This window comes from Hyperolius riggenbachi, chromosome 9 (genome assembly GCF_040937935.1).
Source record: "Hyperolius riggenbachi isolate aHypRig1 chromosome 9, aHypRig1.pri, whole genome shotgun sequence".
Taxonomy (NCBI): domain Eukaryota; kingdom Metazoa; phylum Chordata; class Amphibia; order Anura; family Hyperoliidae; genus Hyperolius; species Hyperolius riggenbachi.
This window is the reverse complement of record NC_090654.1, coordinates 111,389,377-111,402,501: the sequence shown is the minus strand read 5'-3', so window position 1 is coordinate 111,402,501 and position 13,125 is coordinate 111,389,377. Positions and strand designations below refer to the sequence as shown.

Here is a 13,125-nt window from a genome sequence, read left to right as displayed (position 1 = left end):
AACTCAGTGTCCTCCACACTGAAACATCTTGAATTCATCAGATGCCAGCTTGAGGATATGCTGGCATCCACCTGGTCTGAACTCTGAACTTTGATTGAAATCCAGAACTGATTTTTCCCACAAAAAGGACATCTTTCCAGGAACTAAGTATTTTTTCTCCCTTCTTTTATTTTTCATACTGGCTATTACTGTTTTAATAATTGTTGATTTTAATAATTGTCTGTATATATTAATTATTTATATTGCGTGAATAAACGACTTTCTCCAAGTCATTCACTGTCTGCTACCCTGCTTATCAGCACACACAGAACTGATCCCGGGTCTCTGAAGATACGCTACCGTTTGTTTGTTGTTGGCTAGACAGAATATCGTGTGTTTAACCGTTTTATTCGCAGGACTAGTCAGTTAGTGGGCTCCACGGTCCCATGATAACCGCGGTGGTGGCAGTTTACTCTGAACCAGTGGGTGAAGTTGTAATCACCCGTGTCTCACAGGCTCCCTTCTGAGTTGTCTGCGGCTAATTCTTAACGGTTCCTGCGCACTGACTGCGACCAGAGTTCGCACGATCTGTGCGCTGGCACCGTTTAGAAGGCTAAGTGCGGTCAGCCACTAGGGCTCATGTGACAACATCTCAGGCTCTATACTTATCTGGGGCTTCCTTAAGCCCCCTTGAGGCCTCTCAGTCCCTTGCTGTCTCCCTGGGTGGCTCCTGTCCCCTGCAGCATGGCCCAGTAGCCTGGCTGAGCCTCGCTTTGTTGCATACTCCCCGGGAGCATTCTGCACCTGTGCAGTAGTACTGTGCATGCGCATAGAGCTCCCAGCCGTGGGAGTGCGACAGGAGAACGCGCCTGCCCAGGCAGCACGTGCATATCGGCAAGGCTTTCAGACCATACTGTGGGGGACAGGAGCAGTCAGGAGAGGCAGCGAGGGACTGAGCGGCCTCAAGGGGGTGTAAGGAAGCCCCAGGTAAGTATGGTACCTGAGATGTCTTTCATCTCATGTTTATTTTAACTTTTAAAGAGACACTGAAGCGAGAAAAAAAATTATGATATTATGATTTGTATGTGTAGTACAGCTAAGAAAAAAAACATTAAGATCAGATACATCAGTCTAATTGTTTCCAGTACAGGAAGAGTTGAGAAACTCCAGTTGTTATCTCTATGCAAAAAAGCTATTAAGCTCTCCGACTAACTTAGTCATGGAGAGGGCTGTTATCTGACTTTTATTATCTCAACTGTAATTGAACTGTTTACTTTTCCTCTGCTAGAGGAGAGTTCATTACTTCACAGACTGCTCTGAAAGACTCATTTTGAATGCTGAGTGTTGTGTAATGTACACATATTATAGAGTGATGCAATGTTAGAAAAAACACTATATACCTGAAAATAAAAATATGAGAATATTTTCTTTGCTGCTAATCTTCTAGTAATTATTCATAGTACACAGCCAATTCATTATATCATATATTTTTTTTCGCTTCAGTGTCTCTTTAAAGTACATTTACTGAAAAGCACACCCATTTACAAAATGTGTGGAGTATGGGATAAGGAGAACAACAACAATTTGTAAGCGTGAGCTATGACAACTCAAAGGATACTAATTCAGCATTGTTTGCCAGCTATTTCGGATATCGTTTTTTGTTTGGCTGAGCAAATTTTCTTTTACAGTACTTCCCTCGGCCAAGGATCATTCTGTTCTGTTATTTATGCAAATCTCATAAAAATGCATGCCTTACACAGATTGTGCTGTAGCAGCACACACCATGTAAAAAGTTATAGAAAAATCCACTCCGGAGGTCCAGCGGTGCTAGGCATGCTATCCAGATTTGTCAGGTAATGATAACTGTTACTCACTGTGGGGGAAGGGAGCCTACTGTATTATGTCTTTGCAATCGTATTGTATTCTGACTTAGCATTAGCATTTTTAATACTGAAACTGTCATTGTGAATTACTGCCCTGCATGACAGTGCAGTAATCAATTTTACAATGTTGGGGAGGGGGGCTGTTTTCTGTAATCTCACCGCAGTGTGATGTAAATTAATCAGGAAAAGCACACAGTTGTCTATTTAGATCAGACTTTGTTACATTACTCAATTTCATTTTACTATTCTGTACCATCATTCTTAAAGGACAACTATTGCGGAAAAATGATAACACTTAAAATACACTCACAAATTTACATTTCTCTTAGAGTAAAATGCACTATAAATTACTTATTTCCTGTGTTGCTGTCACGCACAGTAGGTAGTGAAACTGTGACAGATCTGTCAGGTTTTGGCCTACTCCATCTCCTCATGGAGTTTTTCAGTTATTTCTTTATTTACAAAGGCACTTACTGAACTGAAATTGCTCAGTCCAACTTCCAAAATAGTGTTCTCACGAGTAGGAAGACTGGGAGGGCATTTTGTATAGATCTTTTCCAAAGAGTGCTTTCAAAAAGAATAAAGGCGATACTGAGAAACTCCCATGAGGATATGGATTAATCCAAAATCTGTGAGCTTTTTACTACCTACTGTAAGGCCTTGTTCACTACCTACTGTAAGGCCTTGCTCTTGTGAGTGCTCTTTAAAGTGCTTCTCCCTGCGCCTTTAGAGCGATTTGCGCTTTAAGCGCTTTTCAAAGTGCTTTTGTTTGGCAATTTTTTTTAGGACACTCAGGAAGTGAACTCTTTGACCTGGAACAGAATAAATACAATCTATGTATTGTTAATAGCGCTGGGCAGCTTTTCAAAGCGCTTTTTCAAGCGCTTTGCGATTTCCCTACACTTTGTATTGAAGCGCAAACGCTCAGGAAATGGTGCAGGAGCCACGTTTGTGATTGGAAAGAAAGCTCAGCACTCATTTTAGAACACTCACATAGAGCAACATTGCAGAAGCGCTTTTAAAGTGATTTTTAAAATTGCCAGCGCTTAAAAATAATCGAAAACGCTCACATTGTGAACAAGCCCTAAGGGACATCAACATAGGAAAAAAGTAATACATACTCTGGGAGAAATTTACATTTAATATGTATGTATTTTAAATTTTACAATCTTTTGCAATATTGGTCCTTTTTAGGGGACATACACACTAGCAAGTACTGTTGCCAGAAATGATCACTCCACCCCATTGCAGGGACTGCAATAGAATAATAACAGCAGTCACTCATTAGTGATCCAGCAACATGGTGTTCCGGAAGTACGTATATATAATCTGGACTGCTTGTCCTGTCATGTTCAGACTGGTTGAAATAGATAAGCGTCGTCTCTAATTTCAGCCTTGAATTGGCCTTTGCCAAACCTTGTTCCCTAGCGGCAATATTACATATTCCGGATAGGGATCTACCAGCTAAGGGTCCGTTTCCGCTATACACGTTGCGATCATAACACCACGGGTGAACTGTAACCAATTGCGTGCTGGGTATGTGGAGCGGTGCGGAACAATCCGAGAATCTGCAGCATGCTGCATATTCTCGCCCACATCTGTGCCTCGTCTCCTCCAGTCACTTCCGCATCGGGAGATGCGGAAGTGACTCGCCTGCAAGCAGTAGTGATGTGATGCGGCTATGTAGCCACACTCCCATCACTTCACAAATGGAAACAGGCCCCAACTTGAGCTAAGTAAAGTGAAAAAAGCTGCTTGAGTGACCTTGAAGGAGCTGCAAAAAATATTCAATCTCCCCATTCAGATCTCCAAGCATATGCCCTTGTGGCATTATCCGGGATTCCCAGCCAGTCCGGCACATAGAGGCTTTCTGGGATGGGAGGAAAAGGGGACTTTGAAAATGGGTAATCTGTTAAATTTACAGGAGAACAGATGGCACACTTTTCCTGAGCTCAGATGTTCTTATAATGTCCTCCGGTCTCACTTTCTCTACTATGCGGAGGTGAAGTCCCATGTTTCCTCCAAATTGATAGATATGTAGAGAGTTTGGTGCTTAAAGACTTTAAGAAATGTATTTCCCCTCAGACCTCCAAGAAGATGATAGTAGAGATGCAGGCAGGTTTGCTTGAGCTAAAATGTAATAAGTGGGCGGTAAAACACCTTTAAAAGTGGAGAGATGATATAGATGGTATATAGATGATCATCTAGATGGTAGTAAAATAATACAGGGTAATAATCTGTTGAGATCCCTGGTGGTGAGTGAGGTAGGAGGAGTCATGGTGGTGAGTGAGGTAGATCTTGAATTGCGCATGATATGCAGAGCAAACTATGCATTTAGTTTAAAGTATAAACAACCACCACCCGACTATAACCCCAGTGTCCAAAATGCATTCTAGAACAAACTGACATGTTCCATTGTATATGGGCATGCCATAATAGTAATGCTTTCTATCATTAAGTCAAATTGTATGTCTCAAAGATATGTGGAGGTTCTTTTGTTCCATTACTACTCAATCCCCTCAGATACTGGGATGGTGAATATAAATGCAAATCCTAAATAATACAGGGAAAACATGCCTGGCACATGTTATACTCATGGCTGCCCGAAAGACAATATACAGTATAACAAAATGGATCTACCAATCAACTCCTAGAGCGTGGGATTTGAAAGAGGAGCTGCTCCATATGATGAATATGGACAGACTGGAAACTCTTATGTATTTAGAAAAGTCTACATATCTCTTACCACTTGGAAAGTTTATTCATAATATTTATACAACAACAGAAATTCAGGCCCTACTGGATCCATTTAAATATAGTGAGCAGTATGCTCTCTCGGACCTCCAGGGCACGTTAGGTTGTTTGAAGATCGAGTAGTGTTTGTTTTTTTTGTTTTATTGGTCAGTTGCACTGATGCTGATGGGGAGGAGCTGGGTATGAGAAGAGAAGGGGTGGGTGAATAGAGAAAATGTGTTATTCTTTTTCTATGGTTATGAAAAGTAAATGCAAATGTGAAATGTCAATGTGTTTTAACCTCCTTGCAACGGCCTAACGCCAATTGGCGCACATCCCCACTTGAATGACAGAGTTCTGCTCCATCATCAGTCTCCCAACGGCGATTGCCGTCTATTTACACTGTACAGTACAGCGCTGTGATCTACGGCAGTGCTGTACTGGGGACAGCCGTGTCACTCTGGAGAGGCACAGAGAGCGATCGCTCTCATAGGCTCATGCTTATGAGAGCTGATCGTTGGGATTGGCTGGTGGGGGGAGGAAGGGAGGGTCTTAATAAAAATAAATAAATAGGCAAATTTATAAAAAATAAATAAATAAACATCCCAGCAGTGATCAGAGCCCACCAACAGAAAGCTCTGTTTGTGGACAGAAAGGGGGGAGGGGATCACTTGTGTGCTGAGTTGTAGGGCCCTGCAACGAGCCCTTAAAGCTGCAGTGGCTTGCATTTAAAAAAAATAGGCTGGTCACTCGGGGGGGGGGGGGGGGAGCCTACGGTCCTTACGCGGTTAATTGATGCATTTGTAAAGGTTAACTGCTTGCCGACTGCTCCACGCCAATTGTTGTGAATGCGGCGGCTGCCGCAGGACCGCTCAATGCCAATTGGCGTGAAGTCCTGGAGCAGGGTTTTGCAGGAGATTGCAAGCGCAGGCGCGCACATCTTCACTTGAATGACGGCTCTCCACTCCGTCATCAGTCTCCCAGGGGCAATCGCCACTAGGAGACTGTTAGACGGCGAGACCGCTGTCCATTTACATTGTACAGTGCTGCAATCTACGGCAGCACTGTGTGACATGGCTGTCCCCCTGGGAGGCACAAAAGCGATCGGCTGGCGGGGGGATGGATATAAAAATAATTAAAAAAGGGAAAATGTATTGAAAAACAACAACAAATAAATAAACAAACAAAAAACCGCAAACATGCCGGCAGAGATCAGAGCCCACCAACAGAAAGCTCTGTTGGTGAGCAGAAAAGGGGGGGGGGGCGGGGAAATCACCTGTGTGCTAGGTTGTAAGAATCTGCAGCGAGGCCTAAAGCTGCAGTGGCCTAAATTGTAAAAAATAGCCTGGTCACTAAGGGGGTGTAAGGTTACAGTCCTCAAGTAGTTAAAGGATTTGCAAACATTTTAGTGAGAGGCCCAGATGGAGCAAAGCATGAGCCCTCATAACATAATTAGGCAGCATGTCCTCCAAATAACATTTAGACAGTAGGTCCCAGCAATTACATAATACATACACTACATGATACATACATAGACATATGACTATAGTAGAGAGACTAGATTGTGAGCTCCTCTGAGGGACAGTTAGTGACTAGACTATATACTCTGTACAGCGCTGCAGAAGATGTCAGCGCTATATAAATACTAAAAATAATAATAAATAATAATTTGGCACCATGCCCCACAAATAACTTGTTTAGGCAGCATGTCTCTACAATACAATACTTTAATTAACTATACATTTTAGCTTAAATATACATTTAACGTTTTTATTTAGTTTTATTGTTGTCTTGTGTTCCTATTTGTGAGCAATCCCATCACTTCCTATTTGGGCAGGAAGTGAGGAAATATCTTCAAGAGGGGCAGAGGCAGCAAGAAAGAAAAAAAATACAGTATATACAAAAAATTGGGAAAACAATTCTGCATTGGGTATATCAACAACAATAAAACCCCATAAATATATCTTTTTCATATTATACAAAACTAGGGATGAATTTTAACTTCATAGCAATGTTTTGCTCTACAGGAGATGAATTCCCCTGGGCAGAATTGGATCTCTGAATGTGGAAAATCAGATTCAGAAACAAATGATTGATTACCAGCTGTCAGATATCAGTCAGTAACCCTCTGAATCTTATTAGCCCCATGCAGAGTTACAGTTCAGCCCATTACAGTTAACACTCATTGCAGAGCAAAAGTAACTGACAAACATACAAAATATTTGCATTTATATCATTTGCTATTACTTTACTGGCTGGAATGCTGCTGGTCATGTATTGGTTAGCGATGGCTTAATATTGATTCTGAAGCTAGCAAGGCTGGTCATTATAATGTAAATGTATAACAACAATTTGTCTTCAATGACTCATTAGCAAGGGAACTGATATCTGCCATGGCTCTAAGGCTTTATACATGTGTATGAGGACTGTCGCCAGCTGGGATCAGGACTCGATCCCTCAGGCTGAGCTCTGTACAGATGCCTCACTAGCCTAGTGATGCATCTGTTTTATGGAGGTAGGAGGTGAAACAATACACGGTGCATGAAGGAGTGGCTTCCAGTGGGCTGGTGAGTTGGAGGACAAAGCGGTCGTGGGTAAGTTGGACATCACTAAAGATGCAGCACATTAGGAGGAGCTCCCATGCACATGCCAGATTCAATCCCAAGGTGGTCCTTTATGACAGCCTTGGCTGAGTTTAATCCATCATGTATATGTCGCTTAAAGAGACACTGAAGCGGAAAAAAAATGATATAATGAATTGGTTGTGTACTATGAATAATTACTAGAAGAATAGCAGCAAAGAAAATATTCTCATATTTTTATTTTCTGGTATATAGTGTTTTTTTCTAACATTGCATCATTCTATAATATGTGCAGATTACACAACACTCAGCATTCAAAATGATTCTTTCAGAGCAGTCTGTGAACTAATGATCTCTCCCCTGGCAGAGAAAAAGAAATTTGTTCACTAACAGTTGAGATAATAAAAGTCAGAAGACAGCCCTCTCCACAACTTTGAAAGTCGTAGAGCTTAATGGCTTTTTTGCATAGAGATAACAACTGGAGTTTCTTAACTCTTCCTGTACTGGAAACAATTAGACTGATGTATCTGATCTTAATGTTTTATTTCTTAGCTGTACTACACATACAAATCATAATATTATATTTTTTTTTCGCTTTAGTGTCTGTTTAAAGTGTACCAGAGACGACTGTTACTAAATGTTTTATACATACCTGGGGCTTCCTCCAGCCCCGTATATGCAGATTGCTCCCTCGCCGCGGTCTAAAGCCTTCTAGATCGCCTAGTATCAGCTCTATTCACTGCGGCCAGTCGGCACAGGCACAGTGCGGCCAAGGGCACTCCCCGTCTCGCTTCTGTGGCTGGGAGCGTTCTGCGCAGTAGTACTGTGCCGATACAGAACGATTCAGTCGGCGCATGCGCAGTATGCCCAACTCCATTTGTGATCAGTGATTATTACCAGCACAGGACCAATAAAGAGGTAATTCTGGGATTGAGGGAGAGGCCCAAGGGCCCCAGTGTGGTCGCATTCTCTGCATCCCCTAATGTAGCATCGCCACTGTTGGTCTCCAAGAATGCTCTGGGAGGAGATTTCCACATGGCTAAATAGCCTAGGCTAAGCATCATTGGAGGACACAGCTACATATCATTATACAGCAATATATAGATATAGGAAGTGTTTTTGATTCTGAATCCAGGAAAATAACCATAAAAGTTGGTATCATGCACAATTTACTGCATTCTACTATATGTCACTACAATGCCTCTTTAATAACGTAAACATACTCAATGAGGTGAAATATGTAAAATTAATGACCAGTACATTTAGCTAGTAATATGGAGGAGTCTATATAGTAGAGTTAAAAAAGTAATTTGACATTTTACAAAATAAGGTATCTTGGGTGTCATTTACAAAAAATTCCCCTTTATTAGATCAGAACATAGTGGAGTTGATGAAAGATTGATAAAGGAGTGGCTTTGTGACTGCAGTTACCGTATGTATAGTCACCTGCAGTGAGGGCATGTAAGGGTCTAGGTTGTCCTGGACTCATTCTGCTCCCATACAGAAAAATGATGACATATTGAACATTTTGATCACTATTACTAGATTGTATGGCCTGTATTTAATGGTCAGGAGAGTTGTGGCTGCATGCTCCAGCTGCATGGAGAAAGCAATAGTAATGGAAAATGTATTATTATTTAGCATTTATATAGCGCCAACATCTTCTGCAGCGCTGTACAGAGTATATGAAGTTTTTTCACTTAGGCTAAAGTCCCACGTTACAGCAGCCTGTAACACAGCCTAACTCACAGTAATGAAAAATCAATGTGCTGTTCACAGTGCCCACCTTGCGTTACATTGTAACGCTACACGTTGAATGAAAGTGCAGCATGCTGTGCGTTACACTGGGCTTTAGCTGCGTTAGACTGCTTGCACATGCTCAGTGACTAGCCACATGGCTAATTAATATTCACTGCACTGTGGTGACGTAACCTGGACTCATAGTGTTGTCCGGATCATGAGTGAATCGTTTATTTGATCCGGATCTTTTTTGTGAGTCGAATCATCCGGATCATCACAATGAAGGATTTGGTTCACAGTGGATATCTGTCTGGAAGAAACAAGAACATACAGAATGTACAGTGCAGGGAAAGTCTGTCCTGCTAGTCATTTCACCCCCAGTCTGCTTCCCTAGTAAAATGATTCAAAGATCCGGATCTTTTCAATGATCCGATTCGAATCAGCCGAATCCTTGAAAAGATCCGGACCTCCCATCACTATCCTGGAGCGGCTGTTCTATCAGTATAGATAGAACGAAAACAGCGCACCAAGAGTCGCAGAACGCGGCTCAATCTGACGTCCAACTTCAACACCACCATGCGTTGCGTTAGGGGCACGTTATGTAACCTTAACGTCCCCTAAAACGCAACGTCTTGGTGAGAAAGAGGCCTTAAAGGGAACCTGAACTGAGTAAAATTATTTAAAATAAACACATGAGGTAACTTCAAATGAACATTACGTAGTTACCTTGCCATCAATTCCTCTCAGAAGCTCACCATTCTCTTCTGACAATGATCCCTTCCAGTTCTGACAACATTTTGTCAGAACTGAAACATATCAGTTGCTGTCAGTTATAGCTGAGAGAACAACTGATGTCCATGTTTTCCTATGGCTCAAGTGGGCGATGTTACAGTTTAACAGTGTGCTGACCAGAAAGCTGTTATGGGTTAATGGCTATTTTCAAAATGATGGCTGGAAAATTCCCTTGTTCACAGAGGACAAGCAGGATGTAGGAGAGTAGAAAGAGATTGGTGAGCAGACTACACGGGAGGTAAGTATGACTTGAGTATGTTTTTTTTCACTTTTAGTTTTCAGTTCAGGTTTTCTTTAACTGTACCTCAGAGGGGCTCACTGTAACGTCGGGGGGTCATACTTTCTGACCAGCCAGCACAACAAGGCTGAGAGCTGAATTATGGAAGAGGCTACACAGGCTGCCCAGAGCAACTGCAGCTCTGGGCTTCTGATAAGACGCAATGGCAGCGCAGTGCGATGTTGCGCTGCTCTTGCGATAGCAAACATTCAGACAGATACAAGACAGACTGGAATGAGATAGCCAATAGCAACCACAGCAATGGCTACCTGCAAGGACAGGACTAGGAGGACAGAGGCTGACAGAATGAATGCTTGCTAAACTAGTCACTATCTCAGTGACAGCAAGCATTCACAAAGACAAGAGTGAGGTAGCCAATAGCAACCACAGCAATGGCTACCTCGCAAGGACAGGACAGAATAGTCAGGAAATAGCAGAATAAAAGGCAGGCAACTGTAATACATAGACAAATATACAATAGATATGATTTCCTAGCGTATTACAATTTACAGCTATCAATGAAACTACAAACGACTGACTAACATATGTATATATCTGCGATGAACCGATATATAACATGAGCAAGGAACACTGGCTAGGATCAGGAGCAATACAGCAAACAAGACTAGGCAATACAGAATCTCTATACTAAAAGGAGTACGTATATATGTCCCCGTGGGAAATATATAACGTAGCTCCACAGGAATAACTGAACTAAGACAAGGAATATATTTTACAATAACAAGGGACCCAGTAACAGCCTAGACAGAGCTGAAACTACAGTATGACGTGCGGAGCACACTTGCAGGAAGCAAACCATTATACCACTGGCGTAACAATAGGGCCTGGGGCCCGCTCGGGGCCGTTTTGCGGGGGTTGGAGGGGACGCAGCATGAGGGGAAAGCCATGCAGCAATTCGGCGGGGAGGGGGGCGGTCCCCCCCCTCACCTTGGGGCTCTCCCCTCTGCGCTCCCCTCCACTTTAAATCTGTGTCTGGGCAGCGGCGGGCAAGCATGGGCTTAAATTCATCTTCGGGTGATCAGGATAGTAGTTATCCGGATGACACCCAGTACTGCTGGGCCCGGGGGGGGGGGGGGGTGCTCAGAAATTCTGCGGGGGGGGCGCTCAGAAATTCTGCAGAAGGGCCCGGTGGGGCCTAGTTACGCCCCTGCTTTATACTGAGGTCATTCAATGAGAGCAGAGATGCAAATCTCCACACAGCTGAATGGTAATCACTCAATCCTGTGCTGGCCTGAACACCATTTGCTAGCTGAAAGACCATCATAACAAATGCATGCAGTACTATGCAAGAACATGCATGCAGGAAATCCAGGGCTATCTGGCTGCAGCTCAGCTGCAGCAAACTATTGGTGGAATAATGACAGTATTCTGAGCTGCCCAGAACTGCAGAGCAATTGCAAATGACAAAGTGACTCACTGCGAATGCACAACCGAATGCAGACTGACAAACCAGAACTGTCCACTTGCGGCTCCACCTGCAATGGACAGAACACGCCACAGGAGGAATCCTAACACTCACAATCTAGTCCCTACCACAGTCATATGTCTATGTATGTACCATGTAGTATATGTATCGTAGTCAAGGACCAATTTTAGGGGGAAGGCAGTTAACGTATCTGTAGCTTTTTAGGACGTGGGAGGAAATCGTATTCCCCCCCCCCCCCCCCCCCCCCACACACACACAGGGAGAACATACAAACTCAGTGCAGGTAGTGCCCTGGCTGGAATTCAAACTGGGGAGCCAGCACTCCAAGGCGAGAGTGCTATCCACTACGTCACCATGCTACGCAATGTAACATCACCTTCCAATTCCTGTTCCCTTTGTCACAGATTACCTATCAGCCCTCAGGCCCCTTTTACACTTAAAGGGGCACTACAGCGAACAACTGTAAAATTTAAAATATGTGCAAACATATACAAATAAGAAGTAAATTTTTTCCAGAGTAAAATGAGCCATAAATTACTTTTCTCCTATGTTGCTGTCACTTACAGTAGGTAGTAGAAATCTGACAGAAGTGACAGGTTTTGGACTAGTCAATCTCTTCAAAGGGGATTCTCAGCAGAGCCTTTTATTCCTTATAAAGATATTCCCGAAAAAGGATTTAAACAATGATGCTGGCCAGCTTCCCTGCTCCCTACACAGTTTTTTTGCAGTTGGACAGAGCAACTGCCATTCACTAAGTGCTTTTGAAAATAAAGATTTCCCTGAGAATCCCCTATAAAGAGATGGACTAGTCCAAAACCTGTCACTTCTGTCAGATTTGTACTGCCTACTGTAAGTGACAGCAACATAGGAGAAAAGTAATTGATGGCTCATTTTACTCTGGAAAAAATGTACTTCTTATTTGTATATGTTTGCACATATTTAAAATTGTACAGTTTTTGACTGTAGTGCCCCTTTAATCAGTTGCTTTCAGTTATAACTGAAAGAAAACTGATTTTCAAAGTAATGCCCATGTTTTCCTATGGCACCTTTCACACTTAACGCATTTTAACTGTAATCTTCTTCCCAATGCACTGCTATGGAAAAAACGCATACCAACGCGCACTAACGCGTACTAACGCATAGGGCCTGTTTCCACTACACGCAGATTGGATGCAGAATGGATGCAGAAAAACTGACTCCAATGAATGCCTATGGGAAAATCTGCATCAGAAAACCGTGTTTAGTGGAAACAGGCCCACAGGCATTCATTGGAGTCAGTTTTTCTGCATCCATTCTGCATCCAATCTGTGTGTAGTGGAAACAGGCCCTTACTAACACACACTAATGCATACCAACTGATTAAGTGTAAATGGGGCATCAGGCTCTAAGGGGATTCTTGAAGGTATTCAACACTGCTGACAAAGTAACCTTTTGGATTGGTTGGTGAGTCTACACTCAATACAATTTCGATTGTATCTACAATCGATACAGTCTGTGATCTTGTGTAGAGGTCAGGTAAGCTGCCACCAAAAATAGGAAAGAACACAGGTAAGTTTTGAGTAGGATTGGCAATATACAGTATGTACATATGTTTATCTTATGATGTCACATTAGTTCTGGTACGCTCTACGTGGCCTGCGATTTGTCGTTATACTTTGCTATGTGGCAATACACCATTACACCTAATAGCTG

The 13,125-nt window shown here is 42.6% G+C and overlaps 1 protein-coding gene across 1 annotated transcript in view; it reads left to right on the top strand.

Annotated features, from left to right (window-relative positions):
• Positions 1 to 13,125, top strand: part of TMEM121 (transmembrane protein 121) — a 147,478-nt gene that overhangs the window by 105,459 nt on the left and 28,894 nt on the right. The gene's annotated exons all lie outside the window — the stretch shown is intronic.